At 39.1% G+C, this 21,891-nt stretch overlaps 1 pseudogene; it reads right to left on the bottom strand.

The window, feature by feature from the left end:
* Positions 1-16,198: 16,198 nt before the first annotated feature.
* On the bottom strand, positions 16,199-21,597 carry LOC109214342 (annotated as a pseudogene).
* Positions 21,598-21,891: the final 294 nt, after the last annotated feature.

Raw genomic sequence — 21,891 nt, 5'->3', positions numbered from 1 at the left:
TATTTACCTTATACTTTTACTACCCCCTTATATGGCAAGAATCAATTTGTCTCAAACTGATTTCTTTCCTTAATTAGCCCTGTTAGTATACGTTTGAGCAGTAATCCCTTGATTAAAGGGAAGTACTTGCGTTAATTGATTCTGATTGTGGTTATTTCCATGTCTGAGTTGAAACTTTACTTGTTACCTTATTCTTCATTCGTTTTCAAAACTATAAATACCCTACCATCTCTTCTTTCAAACACAGACGAACAATTGAGTTCAGAATACACACTTACCCACTCAAAACTCTTTCCTTCTCTATTATTACTTGTGCTACTTCTTTGTCTAGCCGGCTGAAAGCCAAAGCTAGACTGTGGAATCCCGCTTATTGTACCTTTCTGCACTTTGCTTTCTCTACTGGTATGTCCTAGTTAATTTTTTCAAGCCTCAACAACAATATGCTTCTTTAATTGTTTCAGTTTCCCTCATTTTTGTCCACTTCTGCTTGTGGTTCTGCAGTCAAGTTACATTACTAGCATGCTGTAATATCCCCTTTCCCTCTAGATTAATGCACTCCCTTATGTTTGTCACTTACTATGAACTTGTTATCCTAAGTCCCTATTCCCTCAATGTGATTATGCTCTTTCTGACTAGCCTGTGATCATACCAGTATCAGTCATTGCTGTGCATGTCCAACTAGTCCTAAGACCCTTATTGGGGTTATGTGTTCACAGTTAGATGTATGTGTGTCCCAAACCCCTTGACCCCTTTGTATGACTATGATTCTGTGTGTGATCCCATCTTGGGAATTTGAGCTTCATTTACAACTAATTTCAATCACCTCTGTCACTAATTTCTTTCAAAATGGACTATCAGTCCGGCTTTTTTAAAAATAAATCTCTTTCAACATGTGTTCTGCACTTCCACTATATTCTTAGAATCTAGGTTCTGCCCCTCTTGTGTGAGCCTTGCCTTGGGACCCTTGAGCTCCCTCTGAACTTGGACACATAAAAGTTGGCCCTTCCACACTGCACTCATTCTGTTTGGTTATGCAAATCTGGGTATGAGCACTGCCCGGGACTCCTTGAGGTCCTTAGGGAACTCTAACACACCCAGATATGAGAAAGGCTTTAGAATAACGTTGGCATTCTAGTGATTAATTACATAACTCAGAGAGGAAGTCAAAATCAGGCTTCCTTTGGTTGTAATTTCTTATTCTGCACTTCTTTTGTTATTCAATCATTTGGTCTGTAATAATTTGTAAATATTATGGGGTTGGTTAGTGAAAAGGGATGGGGAATATGCATGTTTTAGCTATTAAAATGGTAGAAAGCATGTTACTAGGTTTACATTTCTACTTGCGCAATAGAATCCATGCTTAGGACTCATTTCATGTATTAGAGATCCTGTTCCTTAGGAATTACACTTATCATTTTTCAGCATTTCCATTTCACTATCATACCACTTAGCGATTCCTGCGTTAAATGTATTAATAACCGGTATTTTTGCAATCATGTTCCTACTGTCATGTACACTTAGAGATCCTGTTTAGGCTAAACAACATTAACGAATATATCATCTCTGCATGCCCTAGTAACTGTAATATTTTTGCATATAGAAATCCTATTTAGGATTCTGCATATATACATTATTCTGTACCTCTTTTCATTTAGATACCATGTCTTTAGGATCTCACTTATATTCGCTTAAGCACACTTAGGCTAATTACGAATGCATGAAAAGGAATAAAACAATTTCATTTAGTCATTACAACTAATTGGCCATAATTTCTATGTGCTGAACACCTAGAACAGCATGTTTAGGTAATAACAATAGTCTCCAACTGTCAGTAATCCTGAATAACCACTGAATCCTGTTCACGCCTAGGCAAGCCTTAGGTAATTACTTAAATAAAACTGGAACTGCCTCTGTTTAATTATCAACTGCTACAACCAGCACACAGGCCTGATTCAGACTTCTTTTCTGAGTTATATAATGAATCTGGTTCTGACTCAAACACCCTGCTTTAGGATTTAAAATTCAGACCTTAACTGTGTTTAAGTCATGCTGCTTATATGCATTATTTGCGGAGGTATATATGAGCCTTTTAATTGTTTATATGTTTCACCTCTAAATGCAGTTCTACTTGTTTTGTATGTCGCCTTAGCATTTTACCTTTAAATCTAAGTCAGCTTAGAACCTCCTTCTTATAGGTATAGTAGTCCTAAATTCCTCCGGGACTGATAGGAATGGGACGGGTAACAGAATGACCGGTGCGCTAATACCACGTGTAGCCCCTCTTTTGAGGAGTGATTACTGGGTATTGCATTGATGTGATCCATATTACAAACAAACTTAGGACCCCTTTTTCATTCACAAGCATGCTTAGATTATAATTCTTTTTAAAACCTTGCTTTTATTGTTTTTCAAACACTTGTGTATTTACCCTATTATTTGAGCCTTATTTGTTTACTTGCTAATTGCACAAATTCACAAAAAGAAAAATTATCTGGCCGGGAACCACACTAGTGGATCCTGAGGGGTGCCCAACACCTTCCCCTTGGGATAATTTCAAGCCCTTACCCTATCTCTGGTTATCAAATGTAGTTGTAGTTGAACCCTATAGGTTCCCTAACGCACCTTAAAAATCGTTAGGTGGCGACTCTTCAAAATACCCAATTTCCAAAAAGGATATGAGTCTTTACACCCCATGAATGTCGAAACCCGTACTCCTCCCCGATGGAAGGGGAAGAGAAAAAAAAGGGGGGTGCGACAACGGGTTAATTGACCCGCCCATTTATTGACTTAGCCCATTTTGACCCGTCCAAAATCAACCCAACCGCCCATTTGACACCTCTACTTCTTGTTTTGATGCCATGGTTCTCTAAAAGTCAAACCGCAAAAGCAACTGTTGTTGAATTCTGTCTTTTTATCTTACACAATTGTGGACCCATATCTTACACATTTGGATCCACAAAATTGTGAGACAAAAAAGAGACATTACACAACTATTGTCAGTTGTATGAGGCACAAAATAAAATTTTCCGTATATAAGTGAACTGTTATTTTTTTGTTTCTGGTACTAATAGTAGTATAATTAAGTTTGAGAAAGAAATAAGAATTCATATAGTCTATTCTAACTTGTTTAGGACTGAGACATACTTATTATTGTTATAGTAATAGTACTTCTCATACGATATTTTATATTGTAAGTAGAGCAGCATGCAATATGCGATGATACTTTAGCCAACTTATACGCACTTTGACTAATCTATTGAATTGTACCTGTTAATTAAAGTTGAAGTGGACGAGCAGTGGAGTCAGTTGTAATAGGAATTCAAAGTTGGGAGTATTTCCTTAAATTCCGTGCCGAGTCAAACTTCTTCATCTAAATTAAAATGGAGGGAATATCTCATTCCCTCTGAGGGTATATGTATTTCAATATTTTCTTAGGATGTTTCATTCACAATAATATATCATAACCAGATAAGCCGAGGGCCGGGCCGGGTAGGGAAAAGTTGAAACCGTCCGGGTTTCGAACCGGGCCGGTTACAGGTTAGGGGTTACCGGACTTAACGGGTTCGGGTCCATCCGGGTAAAAAATAAACCGTAAGGGTTACGGGTCCAAGGTGCCGGGCCAGGCCGGGCCAGGTTAGTGTAATTTTTTTTTGTATTTTGTATAACTACTGTAAGTTATATTAATATAAAGTAAAAATATAAAGAATACAATGAAGATGGGAATAAATTTGCACTTATAAATTGCAAGTGTTTTTTTATTTCAAACTTACAAATTGAAGTTTGCATTTAACAACAAGTAAATTAATCGAAAAAAGAGTAAAACTAAATTTTCATGCATAATAATACTTCAAATTAATCTAACAAACTAAAACATTAAGCATAAATACGTCCAATAATTTTAAAATAACACAAATTGTCTCAAATCAACTTAAATATAAATTTCTGGAGGACGCTCAAGACAACTCTTCATATGCCTCCTTAAACAGCCTGTGCCCACCCACTTTAGACGAAGATTTAAGACTCGACCACAGTTCTTGCACTTTACTTTGTGAACTTCTTCATTTTCTTCTACCACCTCAAAGTGTTCCCAAACATATGAGCGCACTCTAGAAGTACGGGGCATGATTTAACTTGAATTGAGAATTTGAGTTTGAGAAATGAGAGATGAGTGAAGAAATGAAGAAGAGGGGGGGGGGGGGGTAGGGGGGTGTATTTATGGTTTTTCAAAGGGCTAAATTAGTAATTACAAAAAGTGTTAAATTTAAAAAAAATGGCCCCAAAAAGGGCTATTTTTGCAAAGCAGCCGTTGGGCAACGGCCCCTTGGCCCAGCTGACCGTTGCCAACGTTAACAATCATTTAAAAAAAAAAGTTGAAACAACTAGCCGTTAACCGGTCTGGGCCGGTCCGGGCCGGGCCGGTTAACCGGTTGAACAGTGAATCTCGTTGATCGGGTTTGACCGGACCGGTTAACTGGTTGAACGAAGGTGAACGGACCAACCCCCCTTACCCCATTAACCCAGCCCACCCGGCCCCCTTTGTACCGGTCCGGGCCGGTTTTGGTTTCAACCGGTCTGGGCCGGTCCGAAAACGGGTTGACCCGGCCCGTTAGACACCCTTAGCCGAGCTGAACCATCCTTGAAAACCAAAAAGAAAAAGAGGAAATGTAAAGCGCGTATACTAACTTTTATGTGGCTTTTAAATTGTAGCAATTAAAGACAGGGTCAAGCAACTTGCTAGGCCAGCAGAGAATTAGATGGATGAACCTAAACACACTGTGATTTTGAGTATTTTCTAAGGGTGTCTATGGGTGGGCCGGGTAGGCAAATTTTGGAACCGGACGGGTTGGGAACCGGGCCGGTTACGGGTTAGGGCTTACCGGTTTTAACGGGTTCAGGTTCATCCGGGTAAAAAATAAACCGTACAGGTTACGGGTACAAGGGCCGGGCCGGGTTAGTGTAATTTTTAATTTTTGTTTTGTATTTTATATAACTATTGTAAGTTATATTAATATAAAGTAAAAATATAAAGAATACAATGAAGATGGGAAAAAATTGCACTTATAAATTGCAAGTGCTACATTTATTTCAAAATTCAAACTTACAAATTGAAAGGTTTACATTTAACAACAAGTGAATTAACGAAAAAAGAGTAAATTTAAAGGTTTTGCATTGCCTTAGTAAGTTCTTCATAATCAATATGAACTGAGTGGCCTTCTTCTGGAGTGTTAAATTCAGATGGGTTACCATGTGTTAATATATCTCCAAGTTCCTCGTCTTCTGGGTTATCAACATCTTCACGTCCTTGATTTCTTCGTTCCGATCTAATCCGATCTCTGAAACATACTAAAACTTCCAAAGCATTGCTTCCTAATGAGTGACGGGTGTCTCCAAGTTGTTGTTTTGCTTGGCTAAATGCACTCTCTGATGCAACAGTTGAAATTGGCACATTCAGCACGTCCGGAGCCATAGCGGAAAGAACAGGAAATTGCTTTCCATTCTCATGCCACCATCCCAACGATGAAATTCCTTTGTGCGAGGCTCTTTTTGCTTCTGCAAGTAGAATTGAAGTTAATCAATGTTCCTGCTACTGGTTTGAGTGTTAGAAAATGTAGAAAAAATATTAAAACTATCAAGGCCTTATCATCATCCACAGTAGTAGAAGTAGTACAATGCATAGTGAGATTAACATTGCCTACATTAAGAGCATCATCATCAATTATATTGCATAATAATTATATAATTATTGTAAAGAATCATTTAACTTGTTCATACAAACATATATATCTGGGGTTTCAGTTGGTCCAATCTCCATATAAAGAGTTGGAGGGAGTGCCCGAATTCGGCAATAAATTGAACACTTGATGATTTCGCAACTCCAATATTACCACGAAGAAACGTCAATTGTTCAAACTTCAAACTTTAAATATTAAATAATACGATAAATGAAATTCCAAAAAAATGAGAGCCAAATACTTAATTGCACTTTAGGTGAAGAATGAGAGAATGATAATTGAGAATATGAGTTTGAGAAATGAGAGATGAGTGAGGAAATGAAAAAGAGGGGGGTGTATTTATAGTTTTTCAAAGGGTTAATTAGGCAATTACAAAAAGTTTTTATTTTTTTTTAAAAAAAAGCCCAAAAATGGGCTATTTGTGCAAATCTGCCGTTGGGCAACGGCTCCAAGGCCAGAAGACCGTTGCCAACGGTCAGAAAAAGGCCCCACTATAAAAATAAAACAAATTAAGTAGCCATTATACCGGTTTGGGCCGGTCCGGGCCGGGCCGGTTTACCGGTTCTACAGTAAAAATCGTTGACCGGGTTTGATCGGGCCTGTTAACCGGTAGCCCCAACGTAAACGGACCAACCGTCCTTACCCCATTAACCCAGCCCCACCCGGCCCCCTTGTACCGGTCCGGACCGGTTCCGGTTTTAACCGATCTGGACCGGTCCGGTTACGGTTAAACCCGGCCCGTTAGACACCCTTAGTATTTTCCAATTTCCCTTTCTTCTAGTGGCCCCTTTTCCCCTTCCCTTGGTTCCGATACCACTGAAATGTTCAGCTTTTTACCTTGCTGGGCTATACCCACTTTTGCCTTTGTGCCTATTAATGGCATTCACTGTTTGTAAGTCTCCTTTTCTGAATTAGATCATAAGTTTAAATTCTGTGTACTGATCAAAAGTTTCTGAATTAGGTAATTGTCGGTATTAATAATCAGACAAATATGATAATTAACCTGCTATTATATGTTAAAATTTATTAATATTATAAAAAAAATTTATATCATCAGTGTATATAATTTAAAATCTTCTAGAATTCCTCCGTCCTAATTTTTCTCTTTGCCATCCCATCTTTGCAGACTGACAATTGAAGATAACTAGATCCCGTTTGGATTAACTGATTGTAAATATTTGATAAGTTTGAAGTGATGAAAAATATTTTTAAGTGCTGAATAGATAAGCCAAAAGATGCTTATAAGCCCGTTTAACCAGCTTATAAGCTTAGCCAAACATCCTCCGGGCAGTTCGCACATTGTAATATTAAGGTGAATTTCTTCAAGTTTTGATGCAATTCCTTTGAAGCAAAACATTACTATTCCCTATTCGTTTTACGACTTAAATTAAAAGCTAGGTGTCCAGCTCGTTATATAAAGGCCTTTGAATTTTGGGGTTTCCATATGTCCCCCACCCCCCACAAACCGCCTATCCACGTCCACCTTCTTTCCTCTATTATTACTTCTTGAATGTCAAGTAGCTTTTTCTGCATTGGTAGGGTATATAAGCTTTTCCCTTGCTGACAAAATGTGCTGTTCAAACTCAATAAGGTTGTGTGACTTGTGACCTGTTTTTATTTTCTCTCTTCATTTTGGACAAGACTATACTATGAATAAATAATGAATCTCACATGCATGTGAGGGTGGCAACTGGCAAACCACTCACTATTTTTTCATTTAATGCTCCCCTATTTATAGTTACCCCTTTATTAAATGGAAATATAAGTACCTTGTTTGAGCAATCATATGTACATTAATTTACCTAAAATCATTCGTGTGTTTTAAGACCATTGTCATCAACGAAATTAAGGTGTTTGTTCAATCAGCCGATGGCGTGCCAATTCTTCCATGCATTTTGATATTATTTTGAGAACTTTTGTAACCCTCTTATTGTTATAGTGGAGTTTTTGAATCTTTGTGATCCCGTGGTTTTTACCTTCCATTTAAAAGGTTTTCCACGTTAAAATTTGGTGTTCTTTATATTCTTTATATATTTTCGGGCTTGCCTCTTCCTCGACATAACAATGTTATGATCGGATAGAGACTGTCTTTCTGAAAGATGTAGTTGAAACGAGACTAGTGTAACAAACTTAGGAAACTAGCTAGGTTTATTGAAGCCTTTGCCTTATTAACGAGCTTACAATGACAAGCCACAAACGTTGTACTTTGTTGAAATCCAAAGATTCTCAGCTAACTACTAAAACCAAATACCTATTTGTGTCATATGTTTTCAAGAATCACGACAACCCCCTTCGTCTAGCTTTCACCTGTCTCCCCACCATTCTATCGATCAGATGCAACTCTTACGTTATCAGTTCATAAAAATTACTACCTCATTTCCAATTTACGTAATCCTATTTGATTTGGCACAACGTTTAAGAAAGAAATAAAGACTTTTACAACTTGTGGTCCTAAAGAAATCTTAACATTTGTGTGGCTTTAATTTTTTTGAATCTTGTTATGTTAAACATGTCAGAATGTTTGCGTGGCTATAAAAATTTCTCATTGATGGTAGAATTAAAAATTTAAGTTAAATTGTTTTCAAATTTTGAAAAAGGTTATATTTTTTTTTGGAACGTACCAATGGATGAAGTAGTATTTGTTGACACATAGATAAACATGTAAAATTTACTAAATTACAACAAAATATTAAGCATTACTCATTTATTTTAAAAATACAATGTTAAAATTTTTAAATAACGAATCCATCAAATTTAAAGTTTGGATTCGGCGTACTCTCAGCCACACCCTCTTTCGGGTGAGGTGGGGTTGTGTGTGGATAATTCAAGAAAGGAAGACCCACAGTCTTGAGAATAAGTCAAAACAAGAGAAGAGGTGCAACAGTCCTTGTTTCTGTGAGGGTGGTGCAGTGTATGAGATCTATCCATCTTTATTGGATCGTTTTGCATTACTTTTATATGAAGCCGCTTCTATCCCAACCAATGAGATGGTGTTGCTTTGTCCCTTTCCTCCGACAATATGTCCCATGTGAACATATCAATGCAATCAACCACCAATATTTACCTACATATGCATTCAGTATTCAACTCATTCAAATTCGCATTGCATAACATTTACTAAAGGGAAGAGCGTATTAGAAATTTCTCCATTCTTAGAATCTCAAAACCTCTAGTCAAAGGTGAAGAAATCGCAAATAGCCAGCTAGATTCAATGTTTACTTCTTTTCGATATATTATACACTATTATAAAATTACACTGTATGCTATTTTTAGTTTAAACGGTTGAATATACGACTATTTAGGTTAATTCTTCTATTATTTTTTTTCCTGCCTTTCTGTTGGGCATGCTGAATCAATCCATAGTGAGATTCAAGAGGGGCTTCCTGGTGGACTTGGTTGCTGATTCAAACGAAAGCCCAACATTGACGAAGCTAGGCTGGTCCGTTGCCGTAACTCATTGTTAGACCTGCAATTCCGAAAGGAATCTTTACACGAATAGCCAGCTGTATTCAATGTTTACTTTTTCTACCTGTGTATATAGATTATACGCTGATTATACACGGTTATACGTATAATATACATGATTTGGAGTTAAGGTTACTCTTTAAATGCCAAAAGATTAATATTATATATATATATATATATATATATATATATATATGAGTAACAATTAAATTTGATTTGTGGTTTTAAAGATACGTGATTAGATTCAATACCAATTAATAATCAAGAAATATGAAGTAGAAATGAAAGAAATAAGTGAATCAAACCAATATAACTCAGCAGCAGTGACCTCGAGCTTAGTGACCTCGAGGTGGGTTTAGAATAGTAAGAATAATTAAGCAAGAAAAGTATAGCAGAGCTAGAGGACAATTCTGATGAACAGTAGGCAAAAAGTAGAAAGTATATTCTTTTCTCAATGATCAGATGATGTTACAAATGATTGGGGTCCCCTTTATATAATAAGGGAACCCTAAATAAGGGATATTTCTATTTACAGTAAGGAATATTCTTGGTACAACTGTCTAACCGCCTAGTACGGAACTATACGATCCTACTCCGGGATTTGCGCCATGATTTTGGGGACGTGGCAGGAATCTAGCTCATTCTGTTGTAAATCCATAACGGTACTATTTCGGGTCGAGCATACTCAGCCTTGGAACTCTTCGTACCCCTATCTCTCGAGCATTGCGTTCTGTCTTCGAACTCGAATCTGGTCTATCGGGCTCGAACTCGACCTCGCCCGGACTTGGACCTAGGATGGACCCTCGAGCCTATAAATCGGAGGCATATGATTTTGACCGTATACAGATAGTTCCCGCGTTTCTTAGAGTAAGATGATAAGAAATGATTTGATCCTCGTTTTCCCGGAGTCTTCGGCGATGACGTCATTTCCGTGACTGTCACACCTCCTTTTTTTACACCTCATTAACCCTCTTATAAATAAATATTTTTGAAGCTCAAAGGGTTTTCAAAATTGAAAGTGACAAAAAGATAGCATTTCGAAGGATTTCGGAGTCGCCACCTAGCATTTGTTTCAGTGTGCCAGGTCACCATTTCTAAAAAAAATAACAATTTCCCTTCAAAACACATTTGACTCTTAAACTAGTTTGCGCCAGAGATTCAGGGTAAGGGGGTTCATTTGACTCGGGGAGAAGGTGTTAGGCATTCCCCTAGTCCCGTAACTAGTACGGTTGCGTACATGATCAAGTTGGCTTTTAAAATATTCAAATTGAGGTACAAACAAACATAGAAAAGAAAAACACACAAGAGGCTCGAGGTCGTCCCCACCTAATAAAAGAAAAAAATGAAAGGGAAAATTCTAAATCATACTCAAATTCTCTTGACTTTTTATTTTTTTGTATTCGGCCGAGCTCAATTCCAAAGGCATGTAAACAATTTAATCACTAATGAGCTCGGCCTTTTCCCCGACCCCCACGACCCAATATAATTCAAACAAGTATCGATCAACCAAAGGAAATAAGCATCCCGAACACATAAACTAGAGTAAGAATACAAATAGCAGTTGAAAGAAACACATGGTGGATCCAAAATGATAAGAGCCTTTTAGATTCCCATTAAACCCATCCCTGTATCTTGTCTCTCGACTTTTAAAGAATCGAATAACACTAACGCTGACTTTAGTCCCTCAAAATTAACATACCAGCAGACACACCAATATGAACTGAAAATTTTCGAACCTACACTTCATGTCTGAGCACATTCACATAGCATTCACCACACTCCAGCATGTTAAACATATTGAAGTAACATCATGGATATTTGGACAAAAGCAATCTGGATTTTAAGTGAAAGTACATCAACTGAGGCGCAACCAGAAACATGCAAAACTCACAAGAACCACACTTAAAAGGTGACCTGCCAACTTCATATGATCGATTTAGTCTTCTAGCTCAAGCGAGAGTCGATTCAAGCTTAACAATTTAGTAAAATAGAACCAAACAAGCATTCATTTTAGATGCAGAAGCATAAACAATATAAACACATTAGCCGCTGGAAACAAAGTTAGCTCAAATACGATTACAAACCGACAGTTGTGTGTAACCAACCAATCATCAAGCCAGCGGAGGAATTTAGCCATGTGCCGAGTTGTCAACTAGTCATTTTATCACCTAATACACTGGAACTTCTGATCTTCTAAGATGTTATCCATTTAAACCTTTCTGGCTATGTTAATTCCAGTTTCAATCATGGTAAAGGATGGAGTAAGACATAGAGATAGTATCACCACAACATGGACACTAACTTAACATTCCAGAGACATCGAGTTTAAAACAACGTCGTTAATCAACCATTCATGTGGCCAACAGAAGAAGGAAATAAATAAAAACAGCAGCCCTTAGCTCAAACATAGCTACATGCAATTTCACTCAGATCAACCTGTCAAACGAGATGGAACATGCTTCTATAGGAAAGCAAACATGCTATAATACCATCTTAGACCAGATTTCTTACATAAATGCGAAACTAAGCAAGGGAATACTACTTCATCCAGTCACAACTTATAAGGTTCATCTCGCACTAATACTCGGTCCTTATCAAATGAATTGATCAAAGTCGATTTTAACAACGACACGATAGATTCAGAATTTTAGCACACTTTAAGCACAAAGATGATAACAGAACATCCCATTACAATTCAAAAGGAACAAAGTTTATTCAACGTTCTGCTAGCCAAACCCGAAATCCAAATCCATATTAGTCGATTACCCCCAGGGCTCTTATCAAATTGAGATCACACCAAAAAACAAAACTAATGGAGGAGGAAATGAACCTGAAATTGGAACTTCATGATTAATAACACTTCAACAGCTACAATGATTCACAAAGAATGAGCTCGAATGAGGGATTACAACAGGGACAACGAACCACTGAACTCGACCTCAATGAACCTCAGAAACTCGAATCGACACCTCGACTCAACTAAGATCCATCGTTGAACACCATAATTAAAGAAGAAACTAATACTACTGTATCTTATTTTTTTGTATTTTTCGGACTTGAGACAGAATGAAATCAAAGAAAACCCTCTTTTTTTATGAATGGACTGAAACATGAAAACCAGAAGAAGAAAAATAAAAAACCAAGCCCTAATTTCTTCTCCTATTTTCCGAAATTTTCTGTCCAGACCTCTATCTCCTCTGATTTCTCTTTTTTATAGTTCGAAATCGAACAAATGGAGGGTCTAGATTGACGTTGATTCAATCTACGGCCTCCATTCATTCGATTTGAGCTTGGAGAGCAAGAAAACGCAACAATAATGATGAGATTTTGTACGGAGTGTGTGACGTGGAAGAAGGAGAGACGAGAAGGGGGGGACCATGAGTTAACTCGCCGGAATCAGTGAGTTTTCTGGCGAGTTTTTGGCGGGGTGCGGTGATAGAGAGTGTGGGAGGGGTGGGCGCCATTTTTGGGTTGGGGTCTTTAGGTTTAGGGTTAGAGAAATATTTAGGTTTTATATGTGTGTGGGGGTGAATAGGGGTCGTTGGATTAGATGGAATGAATGGCTAGGATTTAAAAACGGGATGGGGCGGGTCAGAAGGGTTATGGGCTGGTTGGGTAAGGGGTGGGCTGATGGAGATTGGGCTCAACTAAAAGGGGGAGGGAGTATCCGAATTGGACCTCAATTTGGGCTAAGAAAAAGCTAAAAATTTAATTTACTTCTCAAGTAATATAAAATACCTATATATAAAAATATAAAATAACTCCTAATTGATTTTAATAAACTATTATATTAAAATAAAACTAAAAATCAAAGTTGAAACTATTTTTTGTATTTTTTTAAATATTATATTAAAAATAAAAATAAGTTAAAAGTAATACATCTTTCTAAAAATACCTAATACCTGAATTAAATAGAAAAGACGAAATTATTTTTGTATTTTTTCAATTTTTGTGCTTTAAAAGTAGAATTAAAATTATAATAAAGTAAAATCATATAGAAATAAGCTCAAATAATATTCTAAAATTACTTGGACTATTAAGGGTAATTCTAATGCGCGAGTCAAAAATTACATGTCTACAGCTGCCCCTCTTTGACGGGAAGCACGAAGTGTTTCCAGAGAAAGAACAACAAGATATGTTTTTGACCCCACCCTTATTTAGAGAGACAAAAACTAAAAGAAAAGAGAATGTGACCAAGCCCTGGTATCTGAGCTGCCTACATATCCTTGGCTATAAAGGAATCAGGCCACGTGTAGTTCATGGGTGAGAAGAGCGATGGAGTATACCGAGGTGGAGAGTCGACTGAAGTGCCGTCGAGGTTCCGGTCTGCGGTTCCTGCCATACATCAAAAATAAAAAAAAATTACAACAAAAAATAAAAGAAAAATACAAGATCCTATCTACTTCTGGTCTTGAATCTTCTTGGAATTTCTACTCGATCTTTTAACATGAAACTGAAGAATGGACCCTGTTCTTCAGGCAGGCTCCTGATGCTTCTCTGACTTAAACTTGGAAATTAAAGTTGACCCTGTTCTTCAGGCGGGCTCCTGATGCCTCTTGAATTTGCGAATTGAAAGTAACTCTGAAATGAACTCCCTTGTTCTCCAGGTGGGCGCCTGCCATTAAAACTTGAAATGGATTCCCTCGTTCTCCAGGTGGGCGCCTGCTGCTGACTTGAAACTTGAAATGACTTTGGAAAGAATTCCCTCGTTCTCCAGGTGGGCGCCTGCGACTAACTTGAAACTTGAAATAGATTCCCTCGTTCTCCAGGTGGGCGCCTGCTGCCGACTTAAAACTTGAAATGAATTCCCTCGTTCTCCAGGTGGGCACCTGCTGCTGACTTGAAAATCACAATAATTCTGAAAAGAATTCCCTCGTTCTCCAGGTGGGCGCCTGCTGCTGACTTGAAACTTGAAATGAATCTCTGAAATGAATTCCCTTGTTCTTCAGGTCGACGCCTGCAATTGCAACAAAACAGACAAAACATGGAAAATCTCCTGCCCCAGTTTGTACCAGGAACATTCGTGAGTGTTAGTTAAATCCCATTTTCCAGGAGGGTCCCAAAAACTTAAATCAAATCCCATTATCCAGGAGGATCCTGAAACTTAAATCTAAATCCCATTATCCAGGAGGGTCCTGAGAATTCAAAAACTGATCCCATTATCCAAGAGGGTCCTGAAACATAAAACTAAATCCTTGAAAATTTGAAATTAAATCCCATTATCCAGAGAACTTGAAAATTAATCTCATTATCCAGGATGGTCCTGAAAGCATAAAAACCTAAATTCCATTATCCAGGAGGGTCCTGAAAAGCCGAGAATGAACTTACCTGAGCCATGCTCTCTTCTTGGAGGATCCTGAACGGAATTTCTTGCCCCTGAACCATGCTTTCTTCATGGGAAGGTCCCTGCAGATTGAACAAATTTTCTTGCCCCTGTTTCAGACAAACAAAATCTTGTTAGTTTGTAAATGTGGTGGTTAGTTTGTGGCATCACTGCTGAGCGTCTGCTTCTGCCATTGCCATGCTTCATTCTGATTAGCTGCTTCGGGCCAGCAAGGAATTGTTTGACCTTTTGATCGAAACTAGACCACCAAATCTCTGAATGACCTGAATCTATTACACTCACTTGTTGCATTGTGTTTCATTCTGAAAGTTGCTGAATCTTTGTATTTTCTCAAAATTCAAGAATCACCTTACCGCCTGAACTTCAATTATCACCATACTGCTCATTCTAAATCATGTCACTTGTGATGGGCTTGGCCGAACTCCGCTTTGTGCAATGTAAAAGCTGGTAGTAGGCTTTGGAATCCTTTCTTGCTTGTTCAACAAGGCTAAATCGAAAGAGACTCATAAAGACAGACTCAAAGAGCACGGTGAAGTGATTTTTGGCAAAAGGAATAAAGGAAAATTTTGAACAAAGATGACTATGTGAGGGAGAATGGGAAAAAGAAGACTTATCTGAGTGAAACAGTTGGATCCAATGATCATGACACGCATCTCGGATTGATCAGCCTAATCTGTTCAACCAATCATATTTTCAGTTCATGCCATGTCTTCATACTTCAAAACAGGGCTTTCAATGATCCAATTTCTCTGTAAAGTCACGAGCCTCATTCGACTTGTAGTGCCCCGAAGGGTTTTCACCAACAAGCCTCTCTCATTTGTTCATCTCTCAGCTCACCATCGCCTTACAGTGCCCGTGAGGGTTTTCACCAGTAAGACTCTCTCATTTTAAATTTTCTCTCAGCTCACCATCGCCTTATGGTGCCCGTGAAGGTTTTCACCAATAAGACTCTCTCATTTTATTCATTTTTTCTTTGTGCCCATGAACAGAGTGTTACCCATGATGTAAATCATACCTCTATCTTGCTTGACTTGGCATCCTCAAAGATTGATCGGAAGGTCTTTCTTTGGACCGTAATGTAGGCTTTTGGACAAGGCTAGAAAGAAAGGGTGGCATGAAGGCTCAAAATAATTTAAGATGAAAAGGGGTTCAAAAATACAACTTTTGGAATCAGATCTTTCGCAAAACCAAAACTTCCTGGGGAATTTTGGATTTTTATTTTGAGGGGACCGAACCGTTAGACTGCCTACGTATCCTTAAAAGGAATCAGGTCAAACGTAGTTCAAACAAAAGTTATTTGTTTTTGTTGCTTTTATTTCTTCCTTTTTCATTTTTTTTCTTCCTCTTTTTTTTTCTTTCTTCTTTTTTCTTTCTCTTTTCCTTTTTTTTCTTTTTTCTCTTTTTTTTCTTTTCTTTCTTCTTTTTTCTTTCTTTTTTTTTCTTCTTTTCTTTTCTTTTCTTCTTCTTTTTCTTCTTTTTTCTTCTTTTTGTTTTCCAATTCTACTCCTGATTCTAAAAGAGGGGTATGAAAGAAAATAAATAAGGCTCAAAAGGGATAACAAAGGATAAAAGTATTTGGGTAGCAGAAGAAAATGCCTTCGTCATTCCAACTTTGAACATGCCGAGTACAAAATGCAATTGAAGGTAAGCAAAGAAATCATACATAGTACATTTTAACTGCATCAGAATTGATAGCCATATCTACACATTTGTCTTCTACGTCTGTTAAATACAAAGCACCCTTGGGCAACACTCTTGTCACCATGAACGGCCCCTGCCAGTTTGAGGCGAACTTGCCTTTAGCTTTAGCCTGATGGGGAAGGATGCGTTTCAATACCAGCTGGCCCACTTCGAATTTCCGAGGACGCACCTTCATGTTGTATGCTCTTGCCATTCTCTTCTAATACAATTGACCATGACATATTGCAGCCAATCTTTTCTCATCAATTAAACTCAACTGCTCTAACCGGGTTTTGACCCACTCATCATCATCGATTTCAGCTTCTGCAATGATCCGAAGGGATGGAATCTCATCTTCTGCAGGTATAACTACCTCAGTTCCATATACCAGCAAATAAGGAGTTGCACCTACTGAAGTGCGAACAGTAGTGCGATAACCCAGTAAGGCAAAAGGCAACTTTTCATGCCATTGCCTAGGACCTTGCACCATCTTACGAAGTATCTTCTTTATGTTCTTGTTAGCAGCCTCAACAACTCCATTCGCCTTGGGACGATACGGAGTGGAGTTTCGATGCATAATCTTGAACTGTTGGCATACCTCTTTCATCAAATGACTGTTGAGGCTGGCAGCATTGTCTGTGATGATCACCTTGGGAATTCTAATTTGACAAATGATATTTGAATGAACAAAATCCACCACGGCCTTCTTGGTCACGGACTTGAAAGTTATAGCTTTGACCCACTTGGTAAAGTAATCAATGGCCACTAGAATAAACCTATGCCCGTTTGATGCTGCCGGCTCAATTGGTCCAATGACGTCCATGCCCTAAGCAACAAATGGCCAAGGTGCAGACACTGTATGCAACTCAGATGGCAGGGAATGAATCAAATCACCGTGCACCTGGCATTGATGACATTTGCGAACAAAGCTGATGCAATCTCATTCCATGGTGAGCCAATAATAACCTGCTCGAAGTATCTTCTTTGCCAAGACATACCCATTCATGTGCGGCCCGCAAACTCCAGAATGCACTTCGGCCATGATAGTTGAAGCTTCTTTAGCATCTATGCACCTCAGCAGTCCTAAATTTGGAGTCCTCTTGTACAAGATTCCCCCACTTAAGAAAAATCTGCTAGCCAGACGTCGAATGGTTCTCTTTTGATCACCTGTGGCATGTACTGTAATACCCCCGACTTGATGTATTCCTTGATATCATGGAACCAAGGTTCACCATCGATTTCCTCTTCAACCACATTACAATAAGCATGCTAATCATGAACTTGGATATGCACGAGGTCGACATAAGTCTTGTCCGGATGGTGTAACATCGATGCCAGAGTAGCCAAGGCGTCAGCAATCTCATTATGAACCCTGGGAATATGCCTGAAGTCTACTGACCTGAATCGTTGACAAAGATCATGCGGACACTGTCGGTACGATATGAGCTTCAAGTCCCGGGTTTCCCACTCTCCTTGAATCTGGTGAACCAACAAATCTGAATCTCCCAGAACCAGTATTTCCTGGATTCCCATGTCTACAGCTAACCTCAACCCAGAATGCATGCTTCGTACTCCGCCATGTTGTTGGTGCAATAAAATCGAAGCTGGGCTGTTACAGGGTAGTGTTGCCCTGTTTCAGAAATGAGTACAGCCCCTATTCGACACCTTTCATGTTAGCAGCTCCATCAAAGAAGAGTTTCCAACCTGGCTTTTCATCGTGGTCCACCTCGTCAACATACATCACTTCTTCATCAGGAAAATAAGTCTTCAGTGGCTCGTATTCTTCATCCACCGGATTCTCAGCCAAGTGGTCGGCCAAGGCTTGGGCTTTCATCGCGGTCCTGGTCACATAGATAATATCGAACTCTGTGAGTAAAATTTGCCACTTTGCAAGTCTTCCTGTGGGTATAGGCTTCTGAAAGATGTACTTTAGAGGATCCATGTGAGAAATGAAGTAAGTAGTGTAGGACGAGAGATAATGCTTCAACTTTTGTGCCACCCAAGTCAGGGCGCAACATGTCCTCTCGAGAAGAGTGTACTTAACCTCCTAGGAAGTGAACTTCTTACTGAGATAATAGATTGCTTGCTCCTTCTTTCTCGTGATGTCGTGTTGACCCAATACACAGCCAAACGAATTATCCAAGACTGTCAAATAGAGAATTAAAGGTCTCCCAGGCTCTGGTGGGACCAGCAAAGGTGGGTTTGACAGGTACCTCTTAATCTTATCAAACGCTTCTTGACACTCGTTAGTCCACTTGACTGCAGCATTCTTCTTCAGCAGCTTAAAGATGGGTTAACAGGTTGTCGTGAGCTGAGCAATAAACCTGCTGATGTAATTTAACCTTCCGAGCAAACTCATCACCTCAGTTTTATTCTTTGGCGGCGGTAACTCCTGGATGGATTTGATCTTTGACGGATCCAACTCAATACCGCGTCTACTGACCACGAATCCGAGCAGTTTCCAAGAGGGGACACCAAATGCACATTTTGCAGGGTTGAGCTTCAGGTTGTACATGCGGAGCCTTTGGAAAAACTTCCTCAAGTCCTTAACATGGTCAGACTGCTTCTTTGACTTTATGATCACATCATCTACATAAACCTCAATCTCCTTGTGTATCATGTCATGAAATATGGTAGTCATCGCCCTCATGTAAGTTGCCCCAGCATTCTTCAAACCAAATGACATTACCCGGTAGAAATATGTTCCCCATGGCGTGATGAACGCTGTCTTTTCTGCATCTTCCTCATCCATCAAGATCTGGTGGTATCCCGCGTAGCAATCCACAAAAGACCCAATCTCATGCTTGGCACAATTGTCGATCAGAATGTGGATGTTCGGCAATGGAAAATCATCCTTTGGGCTTGTCTTGTTAAGATCACGGTAATCAACACATACCCTGGTCTTACCATCCTTCTTTGGTACTGGCACAACATTAGCTAACCAAGTGGGATATCGAGTGACCCGAATCACCTTTGCATCAAACTGCTTTGTGATTTCTTCTTTGATCTTCAAACTCATGTCAGTCTTGAACTTTCTTAACTTTTTCTTGATAGAAGGGAATGCCGGATTAGTTGGCAATTTGTGAACTACCAAATGAGTGCTCAAGCCCAGCATATCGTCATACGACCATGCAAAGACATCTTTGTACTCAAACAATGTTTTGATTATTTCTTCCTTAACTTGTGGTTCCAGATGCACACTTATCTTGGTTTCCCTAACATTATCCTGGTCTCTTAAATTGATTGCTTCAGTTTCATTCAAATTAGGCTTTGGTTTTTCTTCAAAGTGTTTTAACTCATTACTGATTTCCTCAAATGCTGCTTTTTCATCATATTCTGTTTCATCATCATACTCTACTTCTTGGATTATTATTTCAGAATTAGATTGGCTTTTAAGACTTGGCTGAAAATTCCTCATGCATGTCATGTCATTGCAACCAGCATAAAAAGAAATGTACAGAAGAAAAACAAAATGAAACACTATTAGGAATAACTGAAAATGGGAAATTGCATTTCACTGAAAATAAAAGGATAGAAGGGTTTGAACATCAAAACAAGCAAAATAAAATCTGGATTACAACCCTGGAATAACCCAGATAACAGAAAAAACAAAAACAAAGCAAACTACCAAAACTCCTTCCTGGTGGGGAGAGGAGTAGCTTCCCAATTGCTATGCTTCACATTTGGCCCAACGAACTGCACATCTTCTTTACTAGAACCTTCGCCAACTTCTACCATATTAACCTCATCGAACAGACTCTGGAACCTCTTGATCAGCTTTTCATCAATATCGACCACAGGTTTTGGCACTGATGATATTGGAGGATTTTCGGCCCCTGGCTTGACAAAAGACTTAGAGATGTGTGGGACAGGCTTGGGGAGCGACCATACCCTCTGTTTCAGATTTTTAACTTTTTTCATGTCCTTCTCTGTAGGCATGAATCCCAAACCAAATGTACCAAGATTTCCACTAGAGCGCACTGGATGCACAATACCCTGCAGAGATGAGCCCAGACCCATACCCGGCACAAAACCATTCTTCAACATTTCATTTGCTACCATGACAGACGCGGAGGATAGCTTAGGACCAAGAATGCATTTTCCTTCAGGAATCTTCTCAACCGACACTGTTTCGAAAGTTTGATAGACCCAAGATCCCTTATCATCTTCAGCCTCAATAAACGGAACAATTGTGTCATTACCAGCTGATAAGTCCTCATCACCGTGCACAACTATTTCCTGCCTGTCCCATTCGAACTTCACCATTTGATGTAGAGATGATGGGACTGCCTTAGCAGCATGTATCCAGGGCCTGCCCAACAATAGATTGTAGGAGACAGCCACATCTAACACTTGGAATTCCATGGTGAACTCAACTGGCCCTGTCGACAATTTGAGCATTATATCTCCAACAGAATCTTTACCTCCCCCATCAAAGCCTCGAACGCATGCACTATTCATGTGGATTCTTTCGGTGCCGATCTTCAGCTTTTGCAGAGTAGACAGAGGGCAAATATTTGCACTTAAGCCATTGTCAACCAAAACCCTCGAAACAACAGAATCTTCGCACTTCACCGTGAGATAAAGAGCTCGGTTGTGTTCTGTACCTTCCATAGGAAGTTCATCATCTGAGAAAGTGATCCTGTTTACTTCGAAGCTCTTGCTAGCTATCTTTTCCAAATGGTTCACTGTGATTTTATCAGGAACATGTGCCTTGTTCAAAATCCTCATCAGGGCCCTGCGATGTTCATCTGAATGTATCAGCAAAGACAAAAAAGAGATCTGAGCTGGTATTTTCCTTATCTGCTCCACAATGGAATAGTCTTGTACTTTCATCTTTTTCAAGAACTCCTCAGCCTTTTCTTCGGTAACCGATTTCTTTACTAGCATTTGACTATCCTTGAACGGCTTGGCTTTCATTAATTCTTCTGGGATAAAACATCTTCCAGAACGAGCCAATCCTCCAGTTTTGTTGACTTCTTCCTCCACCTCTTTTCCCTTGTATGTCACTATCACTTGTTTGTAATTCCACGGAACAGCCTTGGTATTAACCACTGGCAGCTGGGTCACTGTCTTAATGACAATAGGGGTAATATGATCCCCCTTCACAACTATGATAGGCTTACTTAGAACCCCTGGCACTACCACTTTTGAACTTTCCTGACTTGCCCCAATATCTTTCGAAGACCCTTTCACGACCAACACTGGTGGCTTCAAATTGGGAAAGCTCAGCTTCTCTGTCACCTCTTCAACTGTCAAGGGCATTGCTTTGGTAGAGTCTGGAGCTTTAACCAAATTACTTTCACTGGCCCGAATCATCATGACAGACTTGGAAGACTTCTTGGTTTCCCCATCATTGTGAACTATTTCAATCATATGCGTCTCTGCATGGGCTGGCAAAGGGTTTTGGTTGATGTTAGGCGTGTTTGGGCTTTGGACTACAATTTGGTTTGTATCAATGAGCTCCTGGATTGCCCTTTTCAAATGCCAGCACTTCTCTATGTCATGCCCTGGAGCATCTGAACAATAGGCGCATCTAAGGGAATAATCAAGGTTCTTTGGAGGGGGATTTGGTATCTTTGACTCAATTGGCCTCAAGACGTCCAACTGCCTTAACCTTTAAAACAAACTAGCATAGGACTCTCCAAGCGGGGTGAAAGTTTGTTTCTG

The sequence above is a fragment of the Nicotiana attenuata genome, unplaced genomic scaffold, assembly GCF_001879085.1.
Source record: "Nicotiana attenuata strain UT unplaced genomic scaffold, NIATTr2, whole genome shotgun sequence".
Classification (NCBI taxonomy): Eukaryota; Viridiplantae; Streptophyta; class Magnoliopsida; order Solanales; family Solanaceae; genus Nicotiana; species Nicotiana attenuata.
The sequence above is the reverse complement of the archived record's forward strand: the minus strand, read 5'-3'. Positions and strand labels throughout refer to the sequence as shown.